We start from the raw sequence: 16,794 nt of genomic DNA, 5'->3' as shown, positions 1-16,794 counted from the left end.
AAGTCATTAAGAGGGACTCAGAAGAGCCTGCTGTGGACTTGATTTACACTGGGCAGTAAGCCTTTGGTGGGTGTAAATAATGTATTAATTTTTAAAGAGATTTATTTCTCGCTTCTTTAAGTGATAAAAAAAAAAAATCTCCATCTGGTCAAGTGTGAAGTAGGACAGAGCTAGATTAGAGAATGTTCTGTGTTATCTTATCTGAGCATGGGCTTAATGTCTGTACAATCAATGCTCTTCCAACAAGTGGTTCATTAAAAACAGAATGGCAATCTTTAATTCTGTGTATTACGAATGTGCATTGGCACAAAAACTGGCAAAAGGAACAGCACAAAGAAGAATATAGATTCCCATTGACTGTCACAAGCGTTACAATAAACTAAATCAATTTTTTTGGCACAATTTTTGTAATTTTGCCAACGCACAACACTGTTGTGGTTTTAAATTGTACTATAACTTTTCAGATTTAATTTAACACTTGCACTGATTTGACTTTTCAGGAATTAAACTCTTTTTTATACATACCCCTCCATTTTCAGAGGCTCAAAGGTAAATGGTTGACAAGTAACTTAATGGCCAGATGAAGTCTTGCATTTGGTATTTTTTTTTTCACTGCGATGCTCTATATTTAGTCCAAAGAGATTATTAGGCTAGGCATGCCTACGAAAGGCATTACTGGGCTAGAAAAAAACAGACAAAAGAAACCTATCAGAGTGATAGCAAAAACTTTAGGCATGGCCAAATCATCATTTGAAACAGGCTGCAGAGTTCTCCTTACAACCCCTCTATACAGCCTCACGTGTCAATTTGCCCTTAAATATTTGTTTGGTTTTCTAGTGGGAAAAAAAAGTTTCACACTTTTATAATAGATGTAAAACAATCTCAGCAACTTCTAAGAGAGTTCAAATAAACAAAAAAAGCAACCTTTTAAAATAAGTAATACAAGTTTGTGTATTCCTGCTGTACAGTCTTTAAGGCTCTCTGTAATCTACTGGTTTGTCAAAAGTCCTTTAAAAACACATTCAAATGGTCATGAGCTTCCATCAATGACTGCATATCACGATGGCCTAGCATTTTATTCAGCATCCTATCATTAATCTGTATGAGCACTGGCATACAGCAGGGCAACAGGGACAACAACCCATCAGCCAACTTCTTTCTGTCCTATTTGTCCATTGCTCACATGGCCTCTGCCCCAATCATTCAACCTCATATCTATAATTCATGAAGGTCCTCTGGCTCTGCTCTCACACCACTGCCAACCCCTATAAATGAGTGCAGAGGTATAAAGCTGTTCAGAGCTAGTATCTTGTCATGCTTAGACTTGCAATTGCTAGGTTTGATCATCATCCGATACATAGGTTTTTGCACCTGTCGGGATATTTAACAGAAATTATTAAACCTTTTTAAAACGTTTAACCTCCAGGACCATAAATTACCAGCACACGACCAGTGATGCCACTACCTTGTGACACTGTTTGGACTGCTAATGCTGCAGAATAATTACATATTTAAAGAGGAAACTTAGCTGAGCATTCTAAAAATAGACCACAATATATTTAGGAAAAGTGGAGCAAAAGTAGGAAATTTGCAGTTTGTTTTTAAAATCCCCGTTCTTTTCTTTTTAAGGAGAAAGTTGAACATTGACACTTTGATATTTCACGCTCTGGAATCACTAATATGTCTCTCCTTTCCTATGACAAGTTGTGTTGAAAGGTCCTTAGACAAAGCACTACAGCCTTTCTAGTTGATAGAAGAGAACTAGCAGTCGGGAAAATTCAGGACTTCTAAAAATGACCATCCATGCCAGCAACCCACCTTTTTTTATGGGTTTAAAAGAAAAAGATGTATATATTATTCATTCACTAGGTCAGACCAACCTGGGTGTGGGACTATTACCAGAAAAGGGGAGAACAAACATCTGTTGTTAAATGCAAGCAGGCTGCAGTGTGACATGTTTGCAGTCTTGTCCTCTTCAGATGTTTGGCCTATAGTGATCCACTTCAAACGCTTGGCTTGTGTCGCTCTCTCCCTCCTGCACAAACCCTCACTTGCTCTCTTTCTCTATCTTCATTGGTCTTAGCGTAGCTGCAAGACTGATACCCTCCTCTCCTTGACTCTTTCATTCCTCTCTCCAGTATCTTCCCCCTTCCTCTGCTTCTATTTCAACACTCCTCTTTGTCTCTCCTCTGTGGCTTTCCTCTGCCATGTTTATGCCTCTTTCCTTTAGCTTGCATCGTCTATGTATTGGCATCTTTAAGCTTGAGTGCGTTGTCATGATGCAATCTGATCAATCATGCTGGATGATCCTCACCTGATATCCCACGTAAGACAGATTCTTAAGCAGGTTAACTTCTAAGCCTTAAGAGGAAAGGACACACCGCTTCATTTTTTCCCCACTTGAATACAGTGCAACACAGGCTAAGCTGGCATTAAAGTTTGGCAAACATCGTGCTAAGTAACATCATGCCAGTCTACAGGGTTTATGCTAGGTTTCAGAACAGAATATGATGTGAAGAAGTTGATCAGAAGGGTTTGGTATCAAAGCAAAAACACAAATACCCTAAATCAATTCCAAAGGATAGGAAGACTGGAGCACTGTATCAAAGGGACAAGCTAGTCTGATTAGGCTGGGGCCACTTTCCAGAAACCAGGAGTGGGTGCTGGGTGAGGTTGGAGAAGTGCAGGCGGTGATAATTGATGGGACATCTGCTGAACTGCAGGTGTCTTCTCTCATGAGACTTAGCAGATGACTTCACCCAGTGACACCATGCTGTTTGGCAACAAGCACATGTAACGCATACATATAAAACGCATATAAAATTAGAATCAAACAAATCAAACTTTAGTGCTAAGTGGTACATTTTGTGAGAACTCAGACAAAGTAGCAGCAGAAAACAGTGAGACTTTCATCAAAGCAAGGCACTGTTACAGTCTAAATCTACAGTACCGTCCAATGGCAAAAATACACGTTTAGAAATATAAAAATATGCACGTACATTTAGTTATTGTTATTTCCATGCTTAATTAACTATCAAATCTATACATTTCCAAAAATAATAAATTCATAAATTACAAGAAACCAAAATGATGTCTTGAAATAATCTAGCCAGTAGCCAAACCCTCTGAAAACTAAACAAACATTGTTTTCATCTTTAGATGATGACCAACACTCCTATCTACAAAGCCATAAGCAGATAATGTTTATTTGCATGTGATAAATTATTTTCCAACAATCATCTTACTGACTAATCAAGTAATGGTTTTGGCTTCCCGTTGAAGGCAGAATTAACAGCTTTGATTATCAGGAATTCATACCACATCAAACACTGCCTGTTACCTTTATGATGGTTGACAGATTTGACATAACATCATGAGATCTGTTCATGAATTCGCTCACATCTCGTGCCCAGACAAACAGCTCTAATGCCCTCATCATGACTTCAGAGGAAAGGCATCAGCGATCCTTACATGAGAATGGACCTCAACACAACTACACTTGCCTATAGATGAAGAAGAAGACATTATTTTTTTGCAAATACAGCTGGCAGGCAACTTAAAAGGGCCATTAGAGTGCTCTTGTAATTGTTGAAAGATAAGAGAACAGAGAATCGGGAAAAATGCAACCAGGACAGAGACAAGAGAGAGAGGGGGGAGGTAGAGGGAGGGATGGAGAAACATTCTTCAAAGCAATATCAATTTTACCATTAGTTCAATTTGAATTGATTTTCTTCCCTAAAACGCTAAAAAACAGATGCTAAGATGCTTTTCTTCACAGTGACTCCAAATAGAATACATAAGAGTCACAATGGAAGAGAAAAAGAAAGAAGGATAGGGGGAGAAGACAAGAAAGAAACAGAGAGAGGCAGAACATGAGTTCAGCATCTCTTTGATTTCTATCTTGGGGCTATACTGAGCAATTACTGGCTGGAACCTTTAAAGAAGCTGATTACAGGCAGTCACTGACGGCAGAGCACTCAAACAGACCTGGTCCCAGGTACTAGTCAGCTATCTGTTGACCATCTCACTACCATACGACATTTTAGCAAAAGACTCCATACCAAAGTTCTTCAACAGAATTGCATAGTAGCAAGAGGTGATTAAAAAGTGTCCATGTCTAGGCTGAGGCTGATAAAGGTAGAATGTTAAATGTGCAGACTCAATTCAGTCAGTCCTTCTGTTTCATCTTTCTGCGTCCCTGGAAGTCAAAGCAGGCAGACAGTGAGGTAAGGTGTTGGAAAGAGGGATGGTTGGAGAAGGAAAAAGCAGGGGAAGGGGCACATCATTTGTTTTCAGTTTTCTCACAGCTCCAGGCCTGGCGCTCGTACTTCTGTTGATTTACGGCCTTTCTCAACATGACCACATCTGAGAGAGGAATAATTAGAAGGCTCTAAAACTGTGCAGTTTAGGGCTGTTGTAATGAAATTTGTTGGCCTGCAGTCGTGTCTTTGGGTTGGAGTCGTGGGAGAGAAGTACACAGGGGAGACGAGGAAGATGTAGGTGAGTGTCTTAGATTCCAAATAGTCATATGAAAGTGCAAGAGAACAAAAGTGCATGTACACTCATATACTCGAATCTTACCATTACATTTCCACAAAATCTGATCCAGCTTGTTCAGAGAGGGCTTTGCTGCGCCTTTACAAGATCATTTTATTCCTACCAACTCCTTGTTATGGTGATTAAATATATCCCCACTGCAAGGCATCAATTACTGGGCAGTGGAGCACCACAAAGGGGCCTGGCTTGGTGCTAAGGCTGGGGAGGGGGCTTGCCTGCCTGGCTGACTGGCTTGGCGGCTGCTGTACTGGCTGCGATGTAGAAGACAGAGGAGTTCCAGGCCTCGTCAGTCCCCTGCTCAGCTCCAGAGGAGAGCTGAGAAGTGCTGCAGGGACCTGGCTAAAGGGAGCCCTGGCTACGCAAGCAAGCAGCTGCCTCCCTGGCTCCAGTGTACGATAGAGTTCCTGAGGGGAAGCCAGAACACCCCCACCCCTCTTCGTCTTTCTCCCTCTCTCACTGAGAGACGTTGCTGCACTGAAACAGGTTCTCCAAACATTACCACCTTCCCATAAACAATAACAGCTCATCTCTTGCTCTGGCTGAAATAGCAAATAAAAAAGGAATCGCTAATGGCAGCAAGAAATTGCTGAAACTGGATGTGGTGTTTAACTCATCAGTTTTATTTTGTCAACTGATGTTTCATTGCAGCTAAATGTCAGACATCTTTTACAAGATTGATGCCATCACATACAAACGACTATAACCTTGTTTATGCTATTGCCTTCCCTCCATTTGTCTTGTATCCAGGGTTTTTCCACATGTGCACACTTTTCTGTAATTCTTTGTCTTCATGGAAAAAAATAATAAAGGTGGCTCATTTAGTTAATTTTACTAAAAAGAAAATGCCATCACTTATTAGCAATTAAAATCTGTAGTAATCAAACATGACCTACACTGTGCTATGCTTGTGGCAGGTCCATCCAGATGACCCCTTGACATCCCCAGCAGCAAGAATGGCAGCTATGCGGGCAGCCCTGTTTTAATGCCACATTGCCTCTTATTTACTGATCCTGGGGCATGCATCATTTACTCTGAAGCTACTGGTTTTTGTCCACCTGCCACCTGACCCCTTCCGCCACTCTTGGAGAAGGCATGGGGCTCAGGTGGTGCAAAAAGCATTTGGGGTGAAAAAAAGAAAATCACTGCAAAAAACACTCCTCTATTCGAGCACTCTGATGTCTTGCAGAATGTCTGAATGAATTGTTAGTCACTTGAAAACTCCAAATGCAAATGAGCTTTCTTCAAATCATGAAAAAGTCATGTAGAATAAAGCAGACCGTAAAGGAAGCATAAAACAAGATAGACAGGTCAGCATGAGGACATGCTAGATCTGAGCACAGGAAGTGTGTAGCCAGGTATTAAAAACAGATCCAGGCAGGATAAGGTACAACATGAGAGTAGTTGCATCCTTGTCCTTGATTTTGAGCATGCCAGAGCATGAACTAATGCTGAAGTTCACATGAGACTGGAAACAATATAACAAACACACACAATATTGCCTAAAAATGTATTAATGTGGCCTTTTATTACTTTTATTAACTAATTCTGTGTAACACTGCAGATGCACTGCAAAGTAAGTCATGTACAACAATTGCTTCAATGAGAGGATTTCTGATAAGACCAGACTGACACAACTCTCGGCAAGTCTACTGCAAACAACAGTGCAACACTTCATTGGACATGTGTGGACCTCTTTTCTATCCAGCCAGCCTTTCCCTGCTCACTTTCTAATCAGGGAAGGGGAGGGTTAAGGGGCGGCCAGCCAAGAGGACTGAAGAATCTTACTAGGATGTAATCCCGTCCAAGTGGCACTGGCTCTTTCTTCTCTCTTGTTAGGGCTCCTTTGTGAGGCTCCAGAGCTTGGGGCCCGGAAGGGAGCAGAGGATGTGCAGTGGATGTGGCAGTAAGGCCTGGGGAGAGGTGAAAGTGGGGGACTGGGTAAAACTCACATTTTATGGAAAAAACTAAAATATGTAAAAAGGTGTTTATTTCAGCTATAATGTCTCTTACATTTGCTGCTTTTAAATAATGAAATAGGCTGGTGCATCGAAATGTAAATGTGCAGTTGTATGTAATCAGTTTGTTTGGTTACAGTAGCCAGTGGTGCTTGTAATTATCAAACTTCCAAATTTTGAAATAGAGTTAAAGAGCAAATACTTTCACCTTCACATTTACTCTTGAGAATTTAAGAGCATGTTTAAATTAAATGTCAAACAGCAGCATTATTACTCAATTTCAGCCACTGTTGGATATATTGTAAAAGTATATATTTTATCGTTGTAGTATTGTAGGTTCACAGCTTTGATTTTGGTATGGCCTCTAACATGTAATTACTTGAGTCTTTTACACTTCCATGTCACTAAGGCACTAATAGTAAGCTGTAAAAAAAGTGTGATAAATGTTTTGATTCTTGTTTGGTGTGATTAAGAATCAAATTGTCAAAATATATCAAATTTCAAAAGTAAAAACAAAAATGTAGAATAATTCATATTTCAGTTTTAATATATAGAAAAACTGATTGTTAATGTTGCATACTGGAGTGAATCATTTGCTATATTGCTATATTTGTAAGGTTGCTCTTGATACATATTTAAATGTTTAATTATTTAATGTCAGATGCTTTGACATGTGACACACTATAGCCAAACTAACTTCTGTAAAGCTATGTATCTTTAACGCTAAGTGTGCCTGGCTGTAGTGCTGTGAGGGTAAAATGCAACCACTGGCAAGTGACATTAACACATCTGGAAATCATCTAGAAACCTTGTGATCTATGACAAATGAGTGTGTGTCTAATAAAAATATACACAATGGAATAAAAAATCTGTAGACGTATTTTTTTTTATTCTTCTGCCTCAATGCACATCTGTCTCCTCATGCATGAACAAATATGTGGGTCCAAATGTAAGTCTCCTTTGAAAATGAATGGCTTATGTATCCATACCAATACACGTCAATATATCTTTTTTATTGAAGCCTGTTTGTATGACAGCGGTGTCACTGGACCATCTGTCCACACTCAGCATGATATTGCTGTCTTTCTGCTCTTCTGAAGTGAAGCTGTCTAGTTAGACAGACAGTAAAGGGGTGGGGATGGAGCTCGGTAGGAATGCAGCCCTGTGTATTGTTTGTAAAAATAAACCATCTGGACAAAGATAGTTGAAGAGAATTTATATTAAACAGCTGCATAAGCAAGCTTCTGTGTGTGGACTGATGATGCAACAGGACCACACCACAAGTCTGAATCCGATCACGCTCCAGGACAAGGAACTAAAGAAATTAGAGGAGAGGATTTTTGACTGGGCCCCAGACCAATGTGTCTCTCAAAGTACCAAAAGCCTGCCTGTGTGAAAGAAAAAACAAGACTGCGTGAGTGAGGAAGGAATCCTCCAACAGAACGAGTAAAGTAAGGAATCATCATCACAACGTAGTGGGACAAAACGGGGTGCACAGGAAAGCCTTAAAAAGTAAAACTGAGACACTGTTGGCACATCACAAGGAGCAGATGTGTAGGGCCAAGAAGTCTGCTGCATGCAACTGGCCATCTGGCCAAGCTAAATATTGCCTCAGTGCACCCCCATTCTATTTGCCTTTGGCGCAGTTGTATTGTCCATGGTCACACATAGGTACACTCCAATCACTGTCAACAGGGAGGGGGATTTATGGAGGTGCCATCAGGGTGATTAGTTCCAGTGGTAAACAATGGCCTACCCTTGTTGTGTTTGACTCCGCGCACTCTACAGCAGGCGTGAATGGCACGCAGCAGAACAGCACTCCCACTACTCAATGGTGTCTGTCTCTTTCTGCTAAAGTAACATCAAACAAACACTGTAAACAAAGGGGGCGACTAAACGCAGACACAGAATCAAAGGGTTGGTGTCTGCACAGAGGGAACGCAATACTTCATTGGTTCCAAAATGCCTCCTGCCCAATATGGCCAACATTTCTGGACACAAACAACTGCGTGAAGCATAGCTGAGGAGCTGGACCAGCTGTATCATACAAAAGGAAAATAATTACCACTTGTTGCATGTGGCTTGAGGCATCTATAATAAAAGACAAGTGTTAGCACATATGTAGTTTTCTGTATTATTAACTGAATTACATGTCATAGCTGCTACTGTTCTGTGACAGAGTACAGACTTCGGTATACACATGGGGTTGTGCTGTTTAGTGTCAGGACTGGTTTGCACAATGTGTAACATGAAGTGTTGGGAAGTAAGTAGTAACATGTAATGTAGTTACGCAGTGAAATGAAAATGTAATGTAATCCATTAGATGAACATTTAAACATGAGACTTATAGATTAAAACAGTGATTAAAAGGATTTACATGCAAAAATGCTGTTTTTGGAGGTCCTTTTTATGAGTAAGGTTCCTGCTAAAGATTACAATTTTCTTCTTGCTGCAGAAAAAGTTATACTTTAATTTGGTGGTTTCGACTTTTTAGAAATGTCCTTTTTAAAACCTTAAATATAGTAGGCTTAACACTCTGAAGTAAACTAGTCCAGGGGAGGAGCTGGCACTCCATTTTCTTCAAAGAGGTTTGAGTTTTCTAACTCTTTGTCCATTATGTGTTATGGACTGTCATGTTTGGACACATCTTTTGTCTATTTAAATAACATATTGTGGTTTGGATATTGATACTAGCACAATCAGTTTAAAACTTTGTATGTTTTAGAGAGAATTATGGCACTATAAGTTTTTTCCCCTTAAACTGTGGCTTGCTACCCTGCCCTTCTTGTCACAACACTGCAGGATACAGACTTATCGGAACACATAAAAAAATGCATCCGTCATTAGTCTCACCTTGGTCTGCTTGCATCACAGACCAGGCATTCCATGTCCTCCTCTAATCATCCAAGGACCAATATCCTGCAATTAGCTTAGTTTCCACACAGTGCCCTGAGGTCCTGCTTCAGCCTGGGAAATCGGATCCAGTCCCTTCCTAAGCCTTGGCTTTGGTGCTTCAGAGCAAGACACACATTCGCCATGCAGCCCACCAGCCCTTATGTGGTTGCTATCCTCTGAATGCATGGGAACCACATGTCAGTATTTGCCTTTCATATACAGTATCACAGTTAGCACAGACAGGGTGAGCTTAAGATTAAAAGTTGGTCTTATAATGATTAAGTCCAGGTAAGTGAGATATTCACATGTTCTTAAGCAAGGTAAATACATGAGTATATAAATACCTGAACAAAAGCTCATTATGATGCTTTGACGTGGCCGTTTATAGTTTCGTCTTCCTGGGAAAAAAAGCACATGACCTTCTATCATCTACCAACATGCTGATAATCAAATAAAATGTTGAAGTCCTGTCTACAAATAATACTTTGAAGTATAAACAGGATCAGGCAGAGTTTGCCTTTACAGAACCTCTTTTGTTAATGAGATAGCTTCAAATAGAAAAAGAATCACATGTACAGTTACATGCATGATAGCAAGTGTGAAAGCACAGGTTGGCCCCTGCTTATCAAACTACATGGAGTTAATACCTGAAGAACAGTGTTCTTCAGAATGTGCTTTTGATTGGTTTATAAAGTCAGCTAATTATGCAGAAGAATTCTCCGTCAGGAGAAGTCACCTTCACTAATCTGCTTCCAGCCTAAGTGGAATCAAACAGGCTGGTGTCATGGAGTCAAAGACTGTCGCGAGGAGGGTGTAAACAGCAGGCATGTGTGGGTATGTGTTTGCCAAGATATGTGTGTGTCTGAACAGAGGATGGCTGTCGTGCAACCTGGCAGATCATGTGGATACGGCTAGCCAATTGGATTAGCAGATTAACACAAGATTTGCCCTATGACCTTTAGAAGACACACATACAGACCTGTTATTTGACTGACTGACGTTGGTACAGGCTGTTACTTCCTTTCCACACATATATAGAGGATACACACACGCACAGACACACGCACACACACGCACACAGAGGATAGTGATCCTACTTTTCCCTGCCTGGAAGGGCATAGATAAACAGACACTTTAAGTTAATGTTCCTGTTCCAGGAGGATTACAAGTATGAAGAAGATTAGCCTGTCCACCACAACAGCCTGGGTTATAAGCAGGATTAAATCTCCACAATTGGCAATTTTTTGCTATTGTCTTTAACCATGTGGATGAATGGATGGCTAGATGGATGCATGGGTGGAGGGATGGAAATGGTGCCCTGGAAGTCCCATTTTGACCACTTGCATATGTTCCCATCTGTAAATTCACCACAGACCTTGACTTTGTGTGTCAAACTTGCAGAGGCTATAGGGCCATTGTGCATCCACTTATAGTGCTTTGAAAAGGTAGGAGTTTTTTGGCCACACTAATCAAGCAACAACCTCAGAGGCTTAATAATGAAGCCAAAAACCAGTTTCTCAAGTGGCCACTTGAGGTTGGTTTCAAAAGGGAGTCAATCATTATGGATCCTTGTGTTAAAATGCTCAACTTGACAGAGTTAAAAAGCATCTTTACAGTCTGGTACAAAAAAACTTTTTTTTTTTTTGGTATACCCCTTTATAACAACTTCAGAACAGTGATTTAGTCACCCATTTAAACTTTATCAAGGCTAAAAGCTAGGGGTGTGGCTGCTTTAATTGACAGGGATTCCTATAAAAGGTTGATGCAGCCAGCACTTGTCTTCTAGGCTTTGGTTCTACTACTTCAAATCACTCAACTGGCCTTCTTAACTATGTTTGTGGTAATGATGCCTTTTTAAATGCAATTACCTGGCAAATAATATATTTTTGGGGGAGTTATTTGTACTAAAAGCTTGTACAAAACGTCTCTGCTACAGTTTTATGGGAAAATTACTCCAGTGCTCAGTCTGTGATTTCAGTCACTTGTTTCAAGTCTTATTGAATACAAAATGATAATCATTTTCTAAATTTACATAGGTAGACTAAAATAGACAACAAAGCAGGATATGCTTAATAGGTACAAGTCGCTACGTGAATAAAGCGCTGTTTGTTTTGACTCACAGGACTTCTGTGTGATCAACTGCATTTGAACTATAACAACTTTTTAGGGTTTCGTGACACATCAAACGCATGCAAGTTCACCCTTGGGTATTTTTAATTCTACAGTTTTTACACAGTGAGGCGGTTTGAAGCCAGCCTCCCAATGAGAATAAAGAAAACTTGGTTGGGCCTCACAGCTCTAATGTGTGGACACATTTTCTTTAAGTCAGAAAGTGGTTTACCAGTGGTTTACCTGATGACCCACAGATCACCCCTGCCACCTCGTGATGTATTTCATTTCCCATGTCTCTTGACTGACTGACAAATACAGGTTATTCGCACATGTTGTTTCTGTTGTTCCTAATCTATTACACAGCTCACATGTCCAGGTTTGCCAGTAGCTGTTCTCTAAACAAGCAGAAAAGACATAGCACTGCTGTTGCCAAAAGCCTTTGAACAAAATTACTTCCTCTCACACACCACGGGTTTAATTATGTGTTGGAGAACATAAAACAGGTTGGACAATTTGTAGTGGGAAATCATATTTCCATTGAAAGGGCTTAGGACATAACCAATGATTTATAAGAGGAATGTCATAATTATTTTTCACCAGCAGGCCAAGGATTGGGTTTCAGCTAATGGGTGTCAAGCTGAAAGCACTAATTAGGTTTTGTAGTCGACTGACACTGGCAAAGAAAGAGAAGGTGCCACAATAAATAAGTTCTCACCATGTAACTTAAAGCCTGTAATTTGAGCTGATGCTCCTGTATTAGGTTGTGGGAATTATAAACGTCTCAACAAAATGCAGATAAGTAATTGCGAGGTGTCTTACCCCAACTATGGCAGTGTGGAGGGGCTTTGAGGAGTATGATTACTGGTATAAGCCTGAACCAAATAAGAATGTAGCCTGCTGTGTAAAATGAAAAACATTATTTGCAGCTGCTACTGTAAAAAAGTTAGATTCATAAACTTTAAACTAACACATTTGTATGACTTAGATTATCTTTTAAGTTTGTTATTATCTATAGCAACACAGCAGCTGCTCTTCCTGGGGTCCATAAAATATATAGGACAATAAGACACAAAAAGACAGCACTGTGAGTTACATTACCTTGTTGGAAAAAATGCATTAGATTTCTAAGTTTAGGTGCATATGCCTCTCTGTGAAGTAAAAACTATATTTTTATTGAATTTATGGCCCTGTATAATGATTGCTATTTGTCCAAACATGACATAATACTCTGTGTAGCTTGGAGCCAAATTTTGCTTTTCTGCTTTGTGGTTCACATAAAAAAATTACAAAATTATGTAAACATAATCTGTTCCTTTTTTTAGTCTTGCATGAGCAAAAAAAAGGCCTGGTGGCTCCAGTGCATGACCTCTAAGGTTTGGAATTTTCCATCTGTTCTTTAAAAGAGACCTAAACATGACAATTAGAGAGCAGATCACAAGACTTCCTGATTCATGGCTATTTGCTAAGAGCTGAACATGCATACACATTCATAAGGCATTCCTGTCAGCTTCCTACATTGTAAGGAAGTGGCACTAGGCTGTGTCGAATGCCAGCCAGGTACTCTCATCAGGCTGTCATCTTGTGAGACACACTCAATAGTCATTAGGGAGTAAGGAATCCCTATCTCTCCATCCAGGCCTTGGCCCTTAGCAACACTCGCATACAGCCAAGTGGCACCTTCCTGTAAACAAACAACACGTGGCAGCAGGACATGGCATCGGCTGCTCTCTCTCTCCTTCCCTTGACACTGATGTCCCTCATCCATTAGTACTCTCCTCTGGCTCTGGAGAGCAAACTAGCAGGCGAGCCAGGACACCTGATGGTTGCCAGGTCGGATGTTGCCAGGACGAGAAGGAACACCTTTTAACAGCTGTGAAGATAGAAGTAGCTGCAGGCTATAGCTTTTGTTAACAACAGGTACTATAGTAGGTAGTGGCACCAAAATAATTACATGTAGTAAATTATAGTTTATGTTCTCTAAACATGCCAGTTTCCAGGAAATGTTACAAAATGTGGTATACTGCAAACTTTTATGAACGTGAAAATCGGAATAGATGTAAACCCTTTATTTTCTTTTTACATTTATCTTTTATTGTAAGGGAATTTAGATCTTAATCCTACAATGGAAATCACAAAAGCAAGAAAACATGACTGTTATTATCTTTATTATCCAATATGCATTTATTATTTACATGCAATGCAATACAACGCAAGATGATCACTAAAATAATGGTAAACATCTGGCTGGCTAGCAGCTAAGACACTTATTTATAACTTGGTATTTGCAGGGTGGTGCATTGATTAGCACTATTGTCTCAGAGCAAGAAGGTCCTGGATTTGAGCTTACTGGTGAACTAGGGCTTTTCTGTGGGGGATTTTGCATGTTCTAGCTGTGCCTGCAAAGGTTCTCGCCATGTACTCTGGTTTCCTCCCATGATTAAATGGTTGGTTGAATGGGGTAGTCTTAACTTATCTGGCAGAAAAGTCTGTTTTTTTGCAGATGACCTTTGCCAGATGAGCGTGAATGACTGTCTATCTTTCTGTGTTAGCTCAGTGATGGCCCCCAACTTGATCCTGAATGGATAAATAGTGGAGAAAATTACTTATTGACTTGTATGGTTTACTTATTTGCTGCTGGCATATAACCAGAAAAATGCAATGTTTTCCTTTTCTGAAAAAGAAATTCAATTTAATACTATGTGATAAATACATTGTCTTAAAAGCTCCAGTATAGCATATCTTACAGAGAAAATAAAATTACTGATCACTATTTATGATCCTCCATCAACAAAAGGCCAAAAAAATCCACCAAGTAATAAGGCACCAAGGGATACAGAAGTTGGGGAATAAATAACCAAATATATGGTTTATTGACAATATTTTACTATATTTTGCTTTAAAATAATCCAAACATTCAAATTAAACACATTTTTTTAATCTCTCAAAGAAAAAGTATTGCTATTTCCACTGGTTATCAAATACCAGTGGAAATAGCAATATTTCCACTGGTATAGAGAACCACAAATGTTCTCTAAAAAAATTTAGAGAACATTTGTGGTGACAATACACCCAATATAGAAGTCTCTTCTTTTGGCAAAACAACCTCATCCAACAATCCAACAGAAAGTGCAGAGTGACGTGCCCCATATGACGCAGAGAAAAAGCCAGACCCAATACACATCTACCTGTCTGCTACACTCACGCACACATAAGTGTTTTCCTGCAGTTATCCACTCATACAAACTACTCTTGGTAAACACACAGAACACGTTAGATGAGATGGGAGTGTTGAGGGGGGAATAAGTTATATATGTGCAAATTCATAGACAGACACACACTCCCACACACACAGACCTCGGCCCTGTTCAACCAGGCAGCAGAATCCCTGGCCCCTGTCATTCATTAGTTTACAAAAGCTGTGTGAAGCAGACATGAGGTCACTGTGCTGCTTTAAAGAAACACAGGCAGTGTATTAGAAGGTAAAGAGCATCTGACTGGGACCAAGACAGAATACTTATTAACCCGGTCAATGAGTGTTGCTATTGTGTCTCCTCTCACCTCTGTCAAGGAGGAGCGGCACAGAACAAGATGTTGGGTGTGTGAAGGGCCAGACAGGTCAAATCCTTTCCAGTGCCCTGCTGAATTATATCTCCCTGATACTTTGAGAACAGACTGCTCCGTTCCAGACTGTGCAAATATGACCACTGATCTCAAACAATTTATGCAACAATGCAAAGTTATTCTTAGAAGGTGTAATATGTAGCCCGACGCATAGATATACAAATGTAAGCAGTTCCAAGGCATAGGCACACAAACAGAGACGCACATTTGTCATGGTTGGTTGCTGAGTCAGTGTGTGAGATTGCTGGTGTATGAAATGAGGGGAGTACCTTTCATTTCCTCCCCCTGGTTGTCCTCAACTGCCAGCAGGAGTATGTATGCCTCCCCTTCGGCTGTGCGCGTCATGGCTGTGACTCAGAGCTATGAGCGCAAACAGGAAGGATGCCGACTGCTGTGAAACACTCAAATAGGATTAAAACTAAAAAGAAGTGGAAAAGTAAAAAGTGAGATAACAAAGGTCTAACTGGAGCAAAAGCTGCCACAAATACATAGGGCTGAACACCTGACATGTGTGAGTACACAAGTACTTCCATGTTTGCACATAGTCTCACGCACATGTACACACACATTCACACATGCACACTAAGTCAAACAAAAAAGCCACACACACACTTCCTGTCAAGGTGAAGTAAAAAGAGTTCAAAGGTGTGATGGAGTGTGACTGGGGGTGCGACTAAGACATGAGAGGTGGACAGATAGAGAACGGATGACAGTAAGAAAGACAGACAAAGAAGAAGAGGGACAAAACATGATGCAGTGGAGTTGGTCAGATGCCGTCACTCACCTCTGTCCTCACCTGGTAACTTTTCTGTCACCTCATGCCATCACCTTGTCGCCCCATGTCTGTGCCACCTTGTCACCTATCCCCTTAGCAACTGAGCCTGTCAGCCTGTTGTCATGCGACCAGGTTCACCTCTGACCTTTTGTTTCTTTCATACACGCTACAGAGGAAAAAGGCGAGGCATGGGAGGGAGGGCAGTTATGTCCGGACATGCCTATCACCCTAGATCACAAGCCACCGACATAAATGCTACAGGGGCCTACGATTTATGAGGGTTTGTAATATTGAGGGTGCCCCCCCCCCTCCTTTAGTCCTGTTACTAACGCACGGGTAGGATGTCTGGTCAAGTCACACACATTCGCACACGAGCACGCACACACATGCAAATCCCATTAAAATTGAAATTGCAGAGGCCCCTTTCTCTGAAAAGAACTGTCGCTATAGTATGTCTATGTGTTTTTGTATGGGGGTCTTTTCACTTGTATATTGTTTATGTTTAATGAGAGGAGCAAGTCATTACTTGACAAATCAGACAAGCAAACAGGATTTCGTGGCTTATGCTGATGACAACAAACAAAGTAAAACTAAATATTTCTGTGTTAAAGACCACATCCTGATTATGATGCACCCGAACCCACACCTGGGATATGTCAGTGTTACCTGGGACTTTCAGTTATGTAAACAATCTCTCCTGTTGACTCTTGGTTTTTGTGGCCTGTGTAAATTCTGTGTTCTCATGATATTTAACGCATGGGAGACCACAGTAGCCCTGAGGTTAAAGAAGTGTGCAAAAGGCTGGAAATGTGCCTGTTCAAATATTGCTGAGGTGCTATTACATAAGGAAGTAAACCCCAAACCGCTGCAGTGCTGCTT

Source organism: Astatotilapia calliptera, chromosome 1, assembly GCF_964374335.1.
Source record: "Astatotilapia calliptera chromosome 1, fAstCal68.1, whole genome shotgun sequence".
NCBI classification, from domain to species: Eukaryota; Metazoa; Chordata; class Actinopteri; order Cichliformes; family Cichlidae; genus Astatotilapia; species Astatotilapia calliptera.
Note: the sequence above shows the minus strand (reverse complement) of the source record.